Consider the following 13845-nt stretch of genomic DNA (forward strand, 5'->3'; position numbering starts at 1 on the left):
TTTTCCAAATAAGGACTTGGGATGTATGTTCACAGGCACTACAAGCAAGCTTGCCTGGACTTGAGCTACTCTGCAAGACAAATTCAGCAAAAGTCTCAGTCAGTAGATGTGCAGAGCTGACCGACTTATTCCAAAAATATGGAAAAGTTTGAATCTGTCGTTTTTGGAGGCCCTACATGGAGCTCTGTCTCCAGTCCCCCACTGGTTTAATTTCTGCTCTTTGTCTCTGTGCACTTACCCTGACTAGATCAGCCTTTAAGATCGACCTGAAGCATCAGCCTCCAGTGTCTGTTTGAGAACAAAGCATGTTCTCGTTCATTCCTGAAGAGAGACAGCAAAAAAAAAAAAAAAAAAAAAAAAGAACCGCTGCACATTTAAAAACAAGTTGTCCTCTCTGACTCTTGACTGGATCATAAAACCAGATCATGACAGGTGAAAATGTGGACGATACAGCGAATGCACCCTCTGAGAAATGCTCAGGGCTCAGATTTGTCAGAGCGTGCTTTAGCTCAGTGATGGATTGCGAGTGAAAGAGCTGAGCTTTCGTTTGGCTTTCGGGAGGAGCTGCCAGCTTCAGCACTTCTATAAGCTCTTAAAAAATGAGCTGCTTTATGGTAATCGCTGCAAAAGTGTTGGGGGGTGATAAATAACACAAGTGAAATGTTGCAAGTGTTTTGACCACGGCTGGTAATTACTCTGTATGTACTGGCTTGTGAAACGGCCGAATCGCGTTGCTCTTAAGTGAGCTGTGGCTGCAGTAATGAGGATGACTGACAATTTTCCGCCGTCACTTTTTACATTTGTGTCTTACGCAGATCTAATTATAGTTAGTTTTAAATTTAGATAATTATTGCTCTTTTTTATCTAACCTCTGAGTGGCAAAGGACACACGCGGAACAGTCATTTTCACAGCAAGCGGTTTCATTTCTGCTGATTTAAAGAGAGAGAGAGAGCAGAAGAATCAGGAGCAAATTTGCATACCAAGAGACAAAACTGAGAATGTTCCTTTAGACGTTTTGGTTTCAAAAAGATTTTCTCCATCTTTCTCGCTGCCTTTATTCCACTGCATTTCAATAAAACGGCTGCCCGCAGAGAAAAACGTTGGATAAAAATTCTATTTAAAAAATCAACTGACTTCTGCTCTCACTTAGATCTGTGCAATTATGTTCTTGCCATAGAAGAGGCGACGTTTTTAAGTTGAACAGCTTTGACTCGCATGATTTTGTTTAGTTAAGTTATGCTGTTTTTTGTTCCGTGTTAATCAGTGACGCACTAATCAGTCATCCAGAAGCTGGAATCAGATCATTTTCCTTTCAAGTCTCTGATCGGAGCATCAAGCTCTATTGCCCCCAATCTTTGTATTTGATACATAATCTGTGACATTCATGTAATCTGAATAGAAGTGGCTGGGATGTTGATATCAGCCAGGAAAAGTCTGATCGGTGCATTGATTTGTTCTTCTGGACTTCTACTGTGTTGTAGAGCTTTCTGGTCGAATTTGACCAGAGAGATGGTCAATATCGACCTGGTGAGAGCCAAGAAGACAGGAAGTCCAAAAGTCCCCCGTTTCGTATACTGTTAGTTACCTGATCTTGTAAGAATTTCTTTTATCATCAATCAGTGCTTGAAGTTGATCCATTTTCCTGGGCATCGTCTGAAAGCTGACCACAATTTCTCATAGAATTGGGAAGTTTACTCTCCATCCGTCAATGTTCTTAAATTTGAAGCTCTTTGTTGTCACTTTTGCTTTGTGACCTGCTTCTCTGTTGGGGAGATAATACACAAAATCGTCACCAAATTGTTGCGGGATTCTTGGAAGAAGGTGCTCCTGATCTCACTCTTTGTCGATAATAGCATTCAAATTGTCCAAATAAACGTCAAACCCAAAGAGAGGGTTTGACGAGGAAAGAGCCTTGGCCGTAATCCTCTGTTGTCTATCCTTACAGTTTCTGCAAAATGTCAGCCTGAACCTCATTCTGCAATTGGAAAATGTCCAAATGAATCCTTATTTTGGACGTCTTCTGATACCTGACATGGACCTTTCTTCAGCTGTTTTATAAGTTAAGTGTTCCTCGTTACTACTTGACAACAGCGTATGGGCGTTTTCTTTGTACGTCGTCCTTGTTCTGGCCAGATTTCAATCCAACTGAACACCTTTGAGAAATGACGGAATAGAAAATCACTGATGTGTAGATGACAAACCTGCAACGACCGTGTCATCGAATCATGCAATATGGACAAAGACCTCAAGAGAATGTCTTACACCCCTTGTTTGATTTTAGTCCACAAAGACTCAAGACAGTTCTGGAAACACAGAAGTAGCAAAGTGTACCTACTGAGATGGTCAGTGACTCTTTTGTCCTTGCAATGCTTTTGTTTTTGGTTAAATAGGAAGTCGATTTTGGCTGCTCTATTAACTGCCTCCACACAAGACAACATAAATCTTTCTTTGACCCTGGGACGGCACACAAAAAGCAGGGAAACAAAAGAAGCATTGCTTCTGGCGCTCTCTGTCTGGACACTAAGATTAATCAAAAGTCAGACAGACTCACCTTCATGTGGAATCCTAATCGACAGTGATTCAGGGAATTTGAGGAGCGCTTACAGTAAGTACAAAGTGCTGCAGCTTTATAGTGAAGAATTGGGCAATGAGTCACATTGCTTCTCCGTGTTCTTATTTTCACTGTTGTGTAGATTTTAAAGTACAATGCAACTCTTTTGCAGAAAGTTATGGAATAACCGTGTTAAATATTTATATTTTTTCATCATTTAAAAGAATTTCATCTCATCCCCTCTGGATTGAGGAGCCAAGTGAACGGTATGTAACTGAGGCTGCTTTGAGGCAAAATGTGCAGCAGGAGCTCCACACACTGGATTCATTTTGAGAAAAGAAAACTCAGCATGGGTGAGATTGGATGACTCAAAACCTGCACAGAGAGCCAAAGGTGGAAGAGATAAATAAATGCTCGATGGGTTGATCTTAGACACGGTTTGATGTATCAGTATCAGCAATTTACTTTTTGTCTCCTGCCATATAATTTTAATTATTTGTGTTTTGTGAAAGCGAAGCAGTAGTCCTTAAATCTTTGAGGATGACCGACAGTCAGTGACTCCAAACTCTGGAGCACATTTAATAATTGCGATTCAAGTCTAGCTGCAAAAGCAAAAAAAAAAAAAATAACGAGACATACTGATTTTGGCTTAGACTAAAAATGACTTCAGCATTCAGCCATATTCAATAGCTCAGAATAATTTTTGAAAAGCTTATTTATTCCAGTAACTCAATTCACTAAATGAAGTACATTTTATAGACTAACCATGCACAGACTGATGTTTTCAAGCCTTTCTTTCTTTTATTATGATCATTTTCTGCTTACAGGTGGTCAAAACGCAAAATTAAATATTGAAATATTACAGCAGACCAATAAAAACATCTGAAGAGAACGCATTTCCCTGATTTTATACACATCAACATCAAACATTCACGAACGAAGCCAGTCCAGCACAATATGTGCCACTGATTTCATAAGAAACAAAGTGCCAAAAACGGGAAATAAATAGGCTATTATTGCAACTACTATTACGGTGTTGGTAGCAATGTTGGATTTTGAAGTAAGTGTGGCTGAGGAATCTCCAGCTTTAAAGGTTACCCTAAATTCTGGCTGGTTGTTGTTGCTTCCTGTTGTTTTACGCTCTTCCAACTACAAATGCATAAAAGATCTTAAGAAATGTATAAATTATTATATTTTTTAATTCTTAATCCGAACTTGAGTCGCCGGTCTTCTAGCTCAGTCAGAGCTGATTTCACACTCACAGCCATGCAACATAAATCAAGCGCTATCAGAAATCTCATGCAGTCTGACTGCTTCAGAAGCCGCCTCATCCTCCCCTCCTCTCTCCCTTCGCTGTATTGTTGAATTGATGTCTTTGATAGCTGTGATGCAATTCTGCCGCAACAACAAGTCATACAGCAGCTGTTAAATTTTACTTAACACAACATGGCATGACTCAGAATTTAATAACACCGTGCTTGCGCGGTCTGGCATGTTAAAGAGCTTTGTGGTTTTTGAAATCGCTCAGTGCGTGCTGGGCACAATGTGCTCTCAGTTTGATTCTTCTCAAGTTTTGAACAACTAACAGAGCATTGTTCAATCAGTCTGCTGGCAACGGATGGTGTGTAAACCATAGGTATGACCTGGCCATCCACCTAAAGTTACAAGCGGGAGGAGGAGCCAATTGGTAGCTCTGAAATAGCTGCAGAGATCTACTGACAGAACCACCATCAATCAGTTCCTCTAACCTACATGGAGGTAAAGCAAGAAAAAATCCAGTCAATAGAAAAGGACAAAAACTTCTGTTTACTGCTTGTTGTGATGCAAGTAGAGGAAATAGTAGACATACGTAAAGAAAAAAATTTGAGCAAATTCAGAGCAAAATAAATGTTTCGACTTAAACACAAACTTGCTTAGTGTGTTTGAAAACTAACACTGCAGAACACCCCAGAAACACTATCCCCACTGTGAAACACGGTCATGGCAGCATCAGTCTGTGGGCAAGACAAGAACCACAAACGAAGCTATGACAGCCATTTAGATAAAGACATATTCATTTCATCCACTTAAGTAGACCTTCATCTGATTGAGAATCAATTTTTCTTTTCACATCCAATCTAAATGAGCTTCGGCTAGTTTGATGGGAAGTCTCGGTTTTCAAAGCTGGTAGCGGTATAAAAAACCCAGCTGCTTTAATCGCAGCAAAAGGAAGTTCTGCTAGCTAAATTAGAGGGCTAAATACTAATGCACACCAGACTTCTCATATCCTCATTTGCAAAAACATGTCACAGCAAGTAATTATCTTCCTTCCAGTCCATATTAATGCACTGTTTTCACCAAACGTCCCAGTAAAACACACTGAACTTCAGGACCTTGATGTAAATGAATTGAAGGGGAATAGCAAAGACGTCCTGTGGTGTCTTGCGCGAGAATTGTTGTTTGACTTTTTCCCTTTACTCACTCGCATTATTTTCCTGTTGTCACATGATAAGTACAATATTTTAATAGAAGTTGTTAGCATTCAAATCGGCTCTCCGTTGTTTTCTGCAGCCGCACCATTTCCAGCTAATGAATTTACTTCACTTGTGTCTGATCCTAAATAAGTAGTGGCAACACCCTGGGGTTAAAACCAAATTGCTGGCGAGATACAGCTGTATAACTACAAACTTTATTTTGAATCCCTCTATCAGCTCCTCTTCTTCTTCAATCTCTGTCTGCGCAGAGCTGTCAGTCTGTTTATTTCCCCCTTTCTCGTGCCTGGGGTTAAAATCAGATGCACGGAGCAACACATTAAAGTGGCACATCTACCCTGCTTCCCCAGAAGTTAAAATGAAAAACACTTTTGGAATACAAATAAGCACAGATCAAATAAACGGCCCAGGTTTGAGGACCTTATCTCAGTCAGTCAGTCGGTTTGGAGTTGGCACGGTTTACAAAAGCCCAGAGATACCCCGAGACAGCCCTTTGGCTACGTGGCAAACAGGTATGTCTCGCCCGCACACATCACATTAAAGCTGCCTCCTTTTTTTTTTTTTTTTTTTTTCTTTTTGATAGCATCTGGAAAGAAAAAGAAAACCCTGTCACTTTGCACCTGTTTTTTAAAATATGTTTTCTCATTTCTCCGCTGCTGAAATTATTGTTGTTAGCATTCAGATTGGTTCTCTGTTGCTAACAACAACCGAGAACAAATCAGATTTTTAAGACAGGTGGGGTAGGTCAGCTAATCCCGTCTTTCCTGCAGCTGTTGCCCAGAAACAACTGATGGTGTTAGAAGAAAGACCGGCGTTCAAAGCTTCACTTTTCATAATATGAAGCTAGTAAAGACTCACAGTATTAAAGTCACATAAAACTCCCCCAGAGAGGTCATATATCAAGCGCAGATTTTTTTATTTTTTTTTAATCAGACTGCTTTATCAGCAGTATACTGATTCACAGTGTTTGTGCAGAAGAACCTTAAGGCTATAAGTTCAATAAATATATCCTCGGTTTGAGCCCGTTTTGTTGATTCTGCCTCATGACTTTCTACTTTTGCCTCTAAAATATATGAAATGTACAGTGTTGAAAAAGTCACTGTAGAATTTACAGTGACTTACTGGCAGCATGTTGTCAGCCCGTTACTGTAAATTTTATTGCAGTTTTACAGTAATTTGATTAGTTTTACTGTAATTTCATTACAATAAGACAGTAATTATATTACATAGTTGCCGTGATTTCATTACATTTTTAACATAATAAAATGTCAGTAATCCTGTAGTACAATTACAATAAGTTATGTCATTTTACAGTAGTTGAAGAAACTGCACACTTTGCTAGCTTTTAAAAGTTTAAAAGTAAACTTGCAACTTAATTTACCAAACTCTTAAAAGTTTTGTTATTTTTCTAATTAAAAATATATTTATTTACTTTAAAATCGCTTTATTTTATTGTGGTCAATTTAAATTTGACAAACTGAAGCAAAACAAAATATAGTATTTTGCTCCATGGTGGAAAATATGATCAAAACTGATCTAAAATGCACTTGTGCTGCACCTAATGCTAGCTGAGATATGTTTTGCCCAATTTGGTGAAAATGATCCACTGTAGTCCGTCCTCATGTGATTATTAAAGAAATAATATCACTCTGAGCCTGTGTGGGCCTTTGACAGATTAATAATGACAAAACTTGTGGTGGAAAAATAAAACTAATTAAATTGTTGAAACTGCAGCTTGAAGAATCTTCCCATTCAAACAAATCCAGTAACACCTCATTATGCAAACCTTTAGTTTCATCTGCTTGAGTTATTTTGACAGTGTGTTATAAGAGCTGTAACTCATTCAGACACAAGCTGCTATTTTAAAGTTGCACTTTAAAAAAATATTCCAACATTCTTTGATCTTTGAATTCTCATTGTATCGGTCATTGAAATGTTTCAGTCCGGTTTAAAACTTTTTTTTTTTTGTAGTTCTGAAGCAGTACAAGTCTAACAATTTATTTAGAGGCCCTTTGGTTAATTCCTGCATTTTAAACGCATTTTCCCTCAGTATTGCCTTGTCGTAGCTGTTATTTAAACGCGACTTGGTTGCACTCAGGGAAGTCAAAAGCAGAAATCTAATGAATGAATAATGAAAGATGTCTCAGTAAGACGTGAGATAATATCTGACCTACACGTGGATTCAGTGTCTGAAGAGGTGAGTCCAGGAAGGAACATTAGTTTGGTGCTGAGTTATCTTGGATTTTTGCAAGAGAAGGCCATATTTTCGAAAGAGCAGAGGCATGAGAGACGATCTGGGTTTCTGAGACTCAGAGAAACCATAACCTGAGTAAAAAAAAACAAATATCATGGACCTCAGGAGGGGTTTGAGCTTAATTACTGCGATCAAAACCAGACAATCTGGCAAAGAAGTGCAGCCCATGCTGATCCTCTTTTGACTCGATGAGTTGTTAAGCTGCAGTGTGCAGCAGCGCAGCAGAAAGCTGGCTCTGCCCTCCGAGGACGAGCAGCAGAAGCAGCAGAATCACAAAAGGGAGAGCGGCGAAGGAGGGGAAAGATCATGATGAGATCAACCTTCTAACCCCCTAGGGGTAAGAGGGGAGGGGGGGTTATGAAAAACTGTAATGATCAACTAAAACCTTCCTCTAAACTTCAGTAATGTATGAAATGTAATATAAAAATCCTGAGGCGAGAGGCTCACCTTTCATCTTGGTTCAAAGGTAAAAAGCACGGATATGAGGTGGAAACTAACGCCTGCTGTGATCGTGGCAATCTCTTCAAAATTCAGTCAATATCATAAAAAAGAAAATCAATGCCATTATGGCTGTAGATGAAAAAGTATTTTATATGCAGAGAATAAAGGCAGGAGGAAATTTATGTCCGGTCTACTGAATAGATTAAGTTCATCGAAGAAGCAAAAGGTCTGAGTTGGCGGTGCCGCTAAAAGACAGGCGGGGAATGCAAAAGTGAGATGAGTCATCTTCTGGAGACCACAAACACATGCAAAGTATCATAATGTAACTGATATTTGTGTTGATATTTAATGGGGGGAGGGGGAGAAGAGCTATTAATAGGTCAATAGCTTTAAACCTCATTACCAGTGTCGAGTTCCCATATGATCAAATTCAGATTTTTATGCAATAGGTTTGTCTGTGTCTTATTATGTCAAAGGAGCTTCAGTTTAAGTAGCGCAAAAGTACCTTTAGAAAAATGCATTGAAGGCATTTTTGTTTGGTTTAATGTAAATGGGCTCCTATCTGTCTGAGAGGTTTCAGATGTGTTGCTGAAGTGTGTGCAGTAAACAAAAGAATGCATGAATCACTGTAAAAATGGCTGCTGGATGATACCAATTATTATCCCTCATAATTACTTACATTTTAATTAAGCATATTGGTTTTTAGAATTTTTAATAGTTGTTAATCTGAACATAATTAGCTAGTTTTTTGATAACAAATACATGTTTAGGCAGTATCATAAGAAATGTGTTTGGACACATTTCTGTGCTGTAGCTAAAAATTAAGATTAAATTAGTCTGGTTTAAGTGCTAATACTAAAGTCAAACTTTAATATTTCAGTCACATTTTATGGCATAATCCCAAACCAGTTCTTATCTTATTTAGCAGAAATGCCAAACCAGAGGAACAAAATTATGTTAAATGTAGCTATTAAAATTCAACTACTTAATAGCTTTGGGAAAAAAAAATTAAAAATTATATATATATATATATATATATATATATATATATATATATATATATATATATATATATATATATATATATAGTCAAAATATAAATGATTTTGACTATATGTTATTCTGCTGTAATTTAGCTGCTAAATTTTAACAATTTGTAATCAGAAATGTAGATTTACACACATAGTTCAAATTAAAGTGTTTTTGCATAATGATTTCCACTGGTATGCATTGATTTGGACAATCAAACATAAGTAAGTGAAAGTAACACTCCTGAACATTTCACTGGTTTTCCTTCACTGCAGTGTAAAATACTGCATTGCTCTGATATAACCATGCTATGTTGTGCTTCTATTTTCATTGCTTTGATGTAGAACAAAGAACAACTCAGCTGATAACAAAAAATGTCCACGAGAGTCTAGAGTTTAATTTAGAAAAAGACTAAATAGAACCGCGAGGAAACACAAACGGGGAAAAATAAATCGGCAAAGTGAAGGATTTGTTTTGCTTCCAGATAGAATCGATGCCATACGTCTGGCCCCGCAAGGAAAGGGTGAGAAGTCAGAAATAATCTGCTGTTTTTATGCTGCTACTTTTACAACAGTGGCAGTTTTGAAATGCAAAGGACACTTTAAATGGCTGCCAGGAGGATAACAATCTTGAAAACAGTTTCATTATGGATATTGTTACGAGTCCCTTTGTAAGCGGCAGTTACAACTTTCAACATTATGGGTCCCTAGCAGGGGTCTTCACCTCCAGTCCTCGAGGGCCGGTGTCCTGTAACTTTTAGATGTGTCTCTGCTCCAACACACCTGAGTCAGATAATGAGGTGATTAGCAGCACTCTGGAGAACTTTATACTTGCTGAGGAGGTAATTCAGCCACTTGATTCAGGTGTGTTCCCTGGTCTATAACAACCTCTGCCTGAGGGCTACAATTGTCTGATGTGTTGTTTCATTGAATTAGATTTTGTTTTTGCAGTCCGACGACTGTTTCCACTTCCCACATGCACATATATTTTCCAGTTGGAGGGAGTTTTTTAATGTGTGTTGCTTTATGAGATTGGTTAGGAAATGTATTAGTTTTTGATATTTCATTTTGCCAAATATTAGCAACACATAACAGCTGATGTGAGGATATTTTTCATCACGCAAAATTATTGACGGAATTATTGACTAAACTGGACAAAGAGACATCTGAAGATACATTTTCTGTCTGACAGGTTAAGATACAAATTACATTTTTTTGTTTTGCCATTGTTGACAAGATATGGGATGTGCTTTGCAAGTTTCTTATATTGGTTTTAATTTCAATAGTTTAAATTTATCTGAAATATTTCATTTTCTTTTACTTTCAAAAATAATTCAACATGTTACATGTTTTTCTGCTGATTTCAGAATGTTGTAATATTTCATAAGATACTTGTTCCTATCTTTAATAAAATACAATTTTTGAAAAATGTAATTTAATTACTGGCCTTTACCAGCAATGTCATCTGTCTTTAATTGTTTTTTCATAAACTGACAACTGCTTTAAACTCTTAATTTCACCTGTTTTGTGTAATGACTTCATTTTTGTCAAATTCTTAATAAATATTAACCACTTTGTAATAAACTTTTTTTTTCTGGTGAGGCAGCACAGCAGAGCAATGGTTGACCAACAGTAGGGAATCCTGGGTCCAAATTTGGATTTTCTCCATCTTCATCTGTAGAGTTTCTCTTTCTACTCTGGTTTTATGTACCAGTCAAATAGCCTGTCTAGAAAACAGTGTTTTTTTTTCTTTTTTGCATCTCTCTGTTGACAGATGGCTGACCTTCCCAATTGTTTTAATGAATAAAGTCTTAAGTGAAATAAAAATAGCTGAAATTGATGTAAGTTTGTAATATCAAAAACCTAAGATTCATTGAGTTACAAGAAAAATATGCTGTCACCAGATCTAGCTAGCGGGGGCTCCTTCCCCATTAAGGAGGGAAACAAGATATTTCCCCTTGAAGCCCTTGTGACACTGCTTTACAGTTTGACTGATGGTATAAAACATGTCGTTCTGCGTGTCTAAAATCTTCTAATGGGAGCCAAAATTGACACATTTGCGTTGAAGAGACCGCGGAACTATTGTGTGATATGATGGTTTGCCATATTGCCAGCCGTCGATTTTAATTGGTCGATAGAATTCTCCCAAGTTCTCGTCCCATATCGCGGTACTGAACATTCTTCCCAGTGAGAAGCAGCCCTTCAACTGTTTTCAGTCGCTGTTGTGGCTGCGAAGAAGAGTGGTCAGGCTGTGTGTGTTTGGTTCACCGTGATTCACCCCGAGGCTTAGCGGGACTGCTTTAAATTGACCGACTAACTGAACCAGCCCCCAGGGGCATCTGTGAAGAAACTCCAGGTCTGTACCAGCACAGTTAATCCCGCAGGTAGGATTGCTGTCGTTATGTCCTGTTGGCTCCCTCTCTCCTCTTCTCCTCTAGACACTCTCGTGCATGCAGTTTAACATCACCAAATCATCATTTAACTTGTCTCCTGCTTTTCCTCCGTTTTGTCGTTTCTCACACCTTTTTAGTTACGCTGCGTTGAGCAGTTTTACCTCAAACTCAGAGCCCTAAATCACTCAGCGTGGCTTTGGGAGAACCTGAGTGGGGATGCAGGAACTTCACAGCTCTCTGGCGACTCTGTCTCCGGAATGAAATATCCCCGTTAGCTTGTATGCTAACGATAGATCTGCTTAGATTAAAGTAGCCTGGCTGCCTCAGCTCTAGCTAGCTGGCTGGGTCGCCTGGCAGCTCCGCACAGTGATATCGGTTTCCCAGTGTTGTTGTGTTGGACAGGCGGTGATGAGGTGGCCGCTTAACTTTTACTCCTGGTTTAGCTAACGGTCCGCGATCTACATTAAGGTTTCTGTGTACTAACAGCTCGGTGTTGAGTTTATTACGCCTAAAAGCAATTTAAACAGAATATAGCTACTTTGGTTGATGTTACTCTTCAGTATCTCAGTCTCCTGTCCTTCGCCGTTCACCTCCTGAAATATCCCCCCACCCACAACGCGCTATAGTAGCTCTACTTTGATTTTCCCGTATTGTGGTTTAAATCTCTGCAACTATTAGGACATTACAAATACAGGCGCTGATTTTTACTTGGATCTTTTAGTGTTCATTTCTCGTCCGTACATGTTTTACACCAGGTTTCAAATCAAACTTTACCGAAGAGATTTTATTTCTCTGAAAACTTAATGATATTGTTTTGATAGTGAGCTTTGAAGACGGCTATCATGACTTTTTCATTTGCTTTCTCCAACCTCACGTTCAAAGGTCTGTAATTTGTAGATAGGGTCAAAAGTCTGGAAAACTACTGACTTTTATTCAAGTTGCTTAAAATTTACCAGCAGAAGAAATTACAATGGACGGGTACAATTGTTTGTGACCATAAACTGCTCCAATTTTTCAAAGGTAATGAATACCTTACTTTTATGAAAACTTATGACTTAAACAACAAATATTTCATACCTTTTTTTATATCTTAAGCAATCAAGTTGTCTTTAAGGTAAGACACATTTAAATAGCTAGAAGTTAATAGAAACTGATGCTTATAATAAAAATATAACTATTTAGGTCTATAATTTTAAATATAATTTTTTCAAAGTGAACACCTCCAAAAATATTTTTAAAGTGAACAGTTTCAATATTTTTGAGAAAAAAAAAGATCTGCCAGTTATAATATTTTTTTGTAGTAATAAAAGTTTGACATCTGTTTCAAATGAGCGTAACAATCCCTTTTGTAAAACAATATCCCTTCAAATACAAACTTAAAATCAGACTCCTAAAACACAACTCGATCTGCTGGAGGGTTTTTTTTTTTTTTTTTAAGCATTAAGACATCTGCCGAGGTCTTAGGCCAATGTTGTTTATTTTATTTCCCCCTCAGTTTCAAAAATACTTTCAGATAATTATGCTATTGATTTGTTTGCCTTGTGATCCAAAATAGTTGCGTATGAGCAAAGCTTGTTTTGAATTTTTTTTGCCTTTTTCATAAAAGGTTTGCTTTGAAAGTAGTAATTATTAATGACTGGTGGTGCAGCCGCATGCTGTGCTGGGCTCAGGTCTCTCCCGCATGGCTGCCGGTTGAACCTCTGCTGACGGTGCCGTGAAAACAGGCTGCAGGGTGGGTCCAGGTTCACTTGCAGTTCAGTTTGGATCAGAGTCTTTGAGAGTATCTACTGGATAAACTTTTGTTTTAGTCTTACCATGCGAGTACATTCTTTCCAGACACTCCTGTCTTTACCTACAGCCCAAAAATATGCACATTAGATTTATTGGTGTCCATAAGTTTCACTTTTGTGTGCATTTATAGTTGTTTGTCCTGCTTTTTTGTTATGTTGCCCCAAAATGGATTGACATCTCTTATCCACTGACTGCTGGAAATGTGCACTAGCCACTACAGATACAGATTTTAAAGCTGATATTTTGGGCAAATAATAATTTTTTAACGTAATTTTCTTTATGGTGTTCTTTTTTGACTGCTGATGACTTTTATTATTCAAGACTTGGCACACACTCTGTCTCAGATTGTTTAGTCAAAAGGAAAACTGCGTTTAAAATTTTCAAAGTGAAGGAAAATAAAACGTGCTTGTGTTAAATGAAAGTTTATTTGGTGAAATTTAAGAAAAAGAAGGTAAATAAAAACTGGAAGAGCAAATAATAAATTTGGCAACGGTTGCAGACGATATAAACAGATCTGTTTTGTCAGATCAGTAAAGGTTTCTCATCCTTTACAGTCTTATATCATCATTTCATAGTTTGACTCCGGTGAAAGCCCAGTTTGCTTTCAAATTGATGCAACCCAGAGTTTTTCAGTACATTGGTTTAGCAGAGAGAGCTAGCTCTACTGTTAAATTGGCCTTTCAGTTTTTAGAGGGCTCCGATGGGAGAAGTGTTGCTGAGTAGCACACCATGCGTCATTAATTCAACTAAATTTGGGAATAAAATACGGTTTGAAAAGCAGTTCAGTATGTTTTAATAAGAGAAAGTTTTATTATGAGATGTAAAAGTCACATTTTATAGCAGCAGCCAGTATCACATTATTAATGGCCACAAAATTCTTAGAAATATCAAAAGATATAAATGGTAAAGGTTTTT

General features: G+C 37.8%; 1 protein-coding gene across 7 annotated transcripts in view; it reads left to right on the plus strand.

The window, feature by feature from the left end:
* Window positions 1-10650: 10650 nt before the first annotated feature.
* Window positions 10651-13845, plus strand: part of glceb (glucuronic acid epimerase b) — a 57865-nt gene continuing 54670 nt past the window's right edge. For 3 of the 7 annotated variants that reach the window (XM_081605050.1, XM_008404653.3, XM_008404657.3), the window contains exon 1: window positions 10651-11130. The gene's annotated coding sequence lies outside the window, so the exon portion shown is untranslated. The remainder of the gene's footprint in view (window positions 11131-13845) is intronic. The other 4 variants (XM_008404654.3, XM_008404652.3, XM_008404655.3 and 1 more) reach the window with 2 other exon arrangements.

The sequence above is a fragment of the Poecilia reticulata genome, chromosome 3, assembly GCF_904066995.2.
Source record: "Poecilia reticulata chromosome 3, P_reticulata-male-v2, whole genome shotgun sequence".
Lineage (NCBI taxonomy): Eukaryota > Metazoa > Chordata > Actinopteri > Cyprinodontiformes > Poeciliidae > Poecilia > Poecilia reticulata.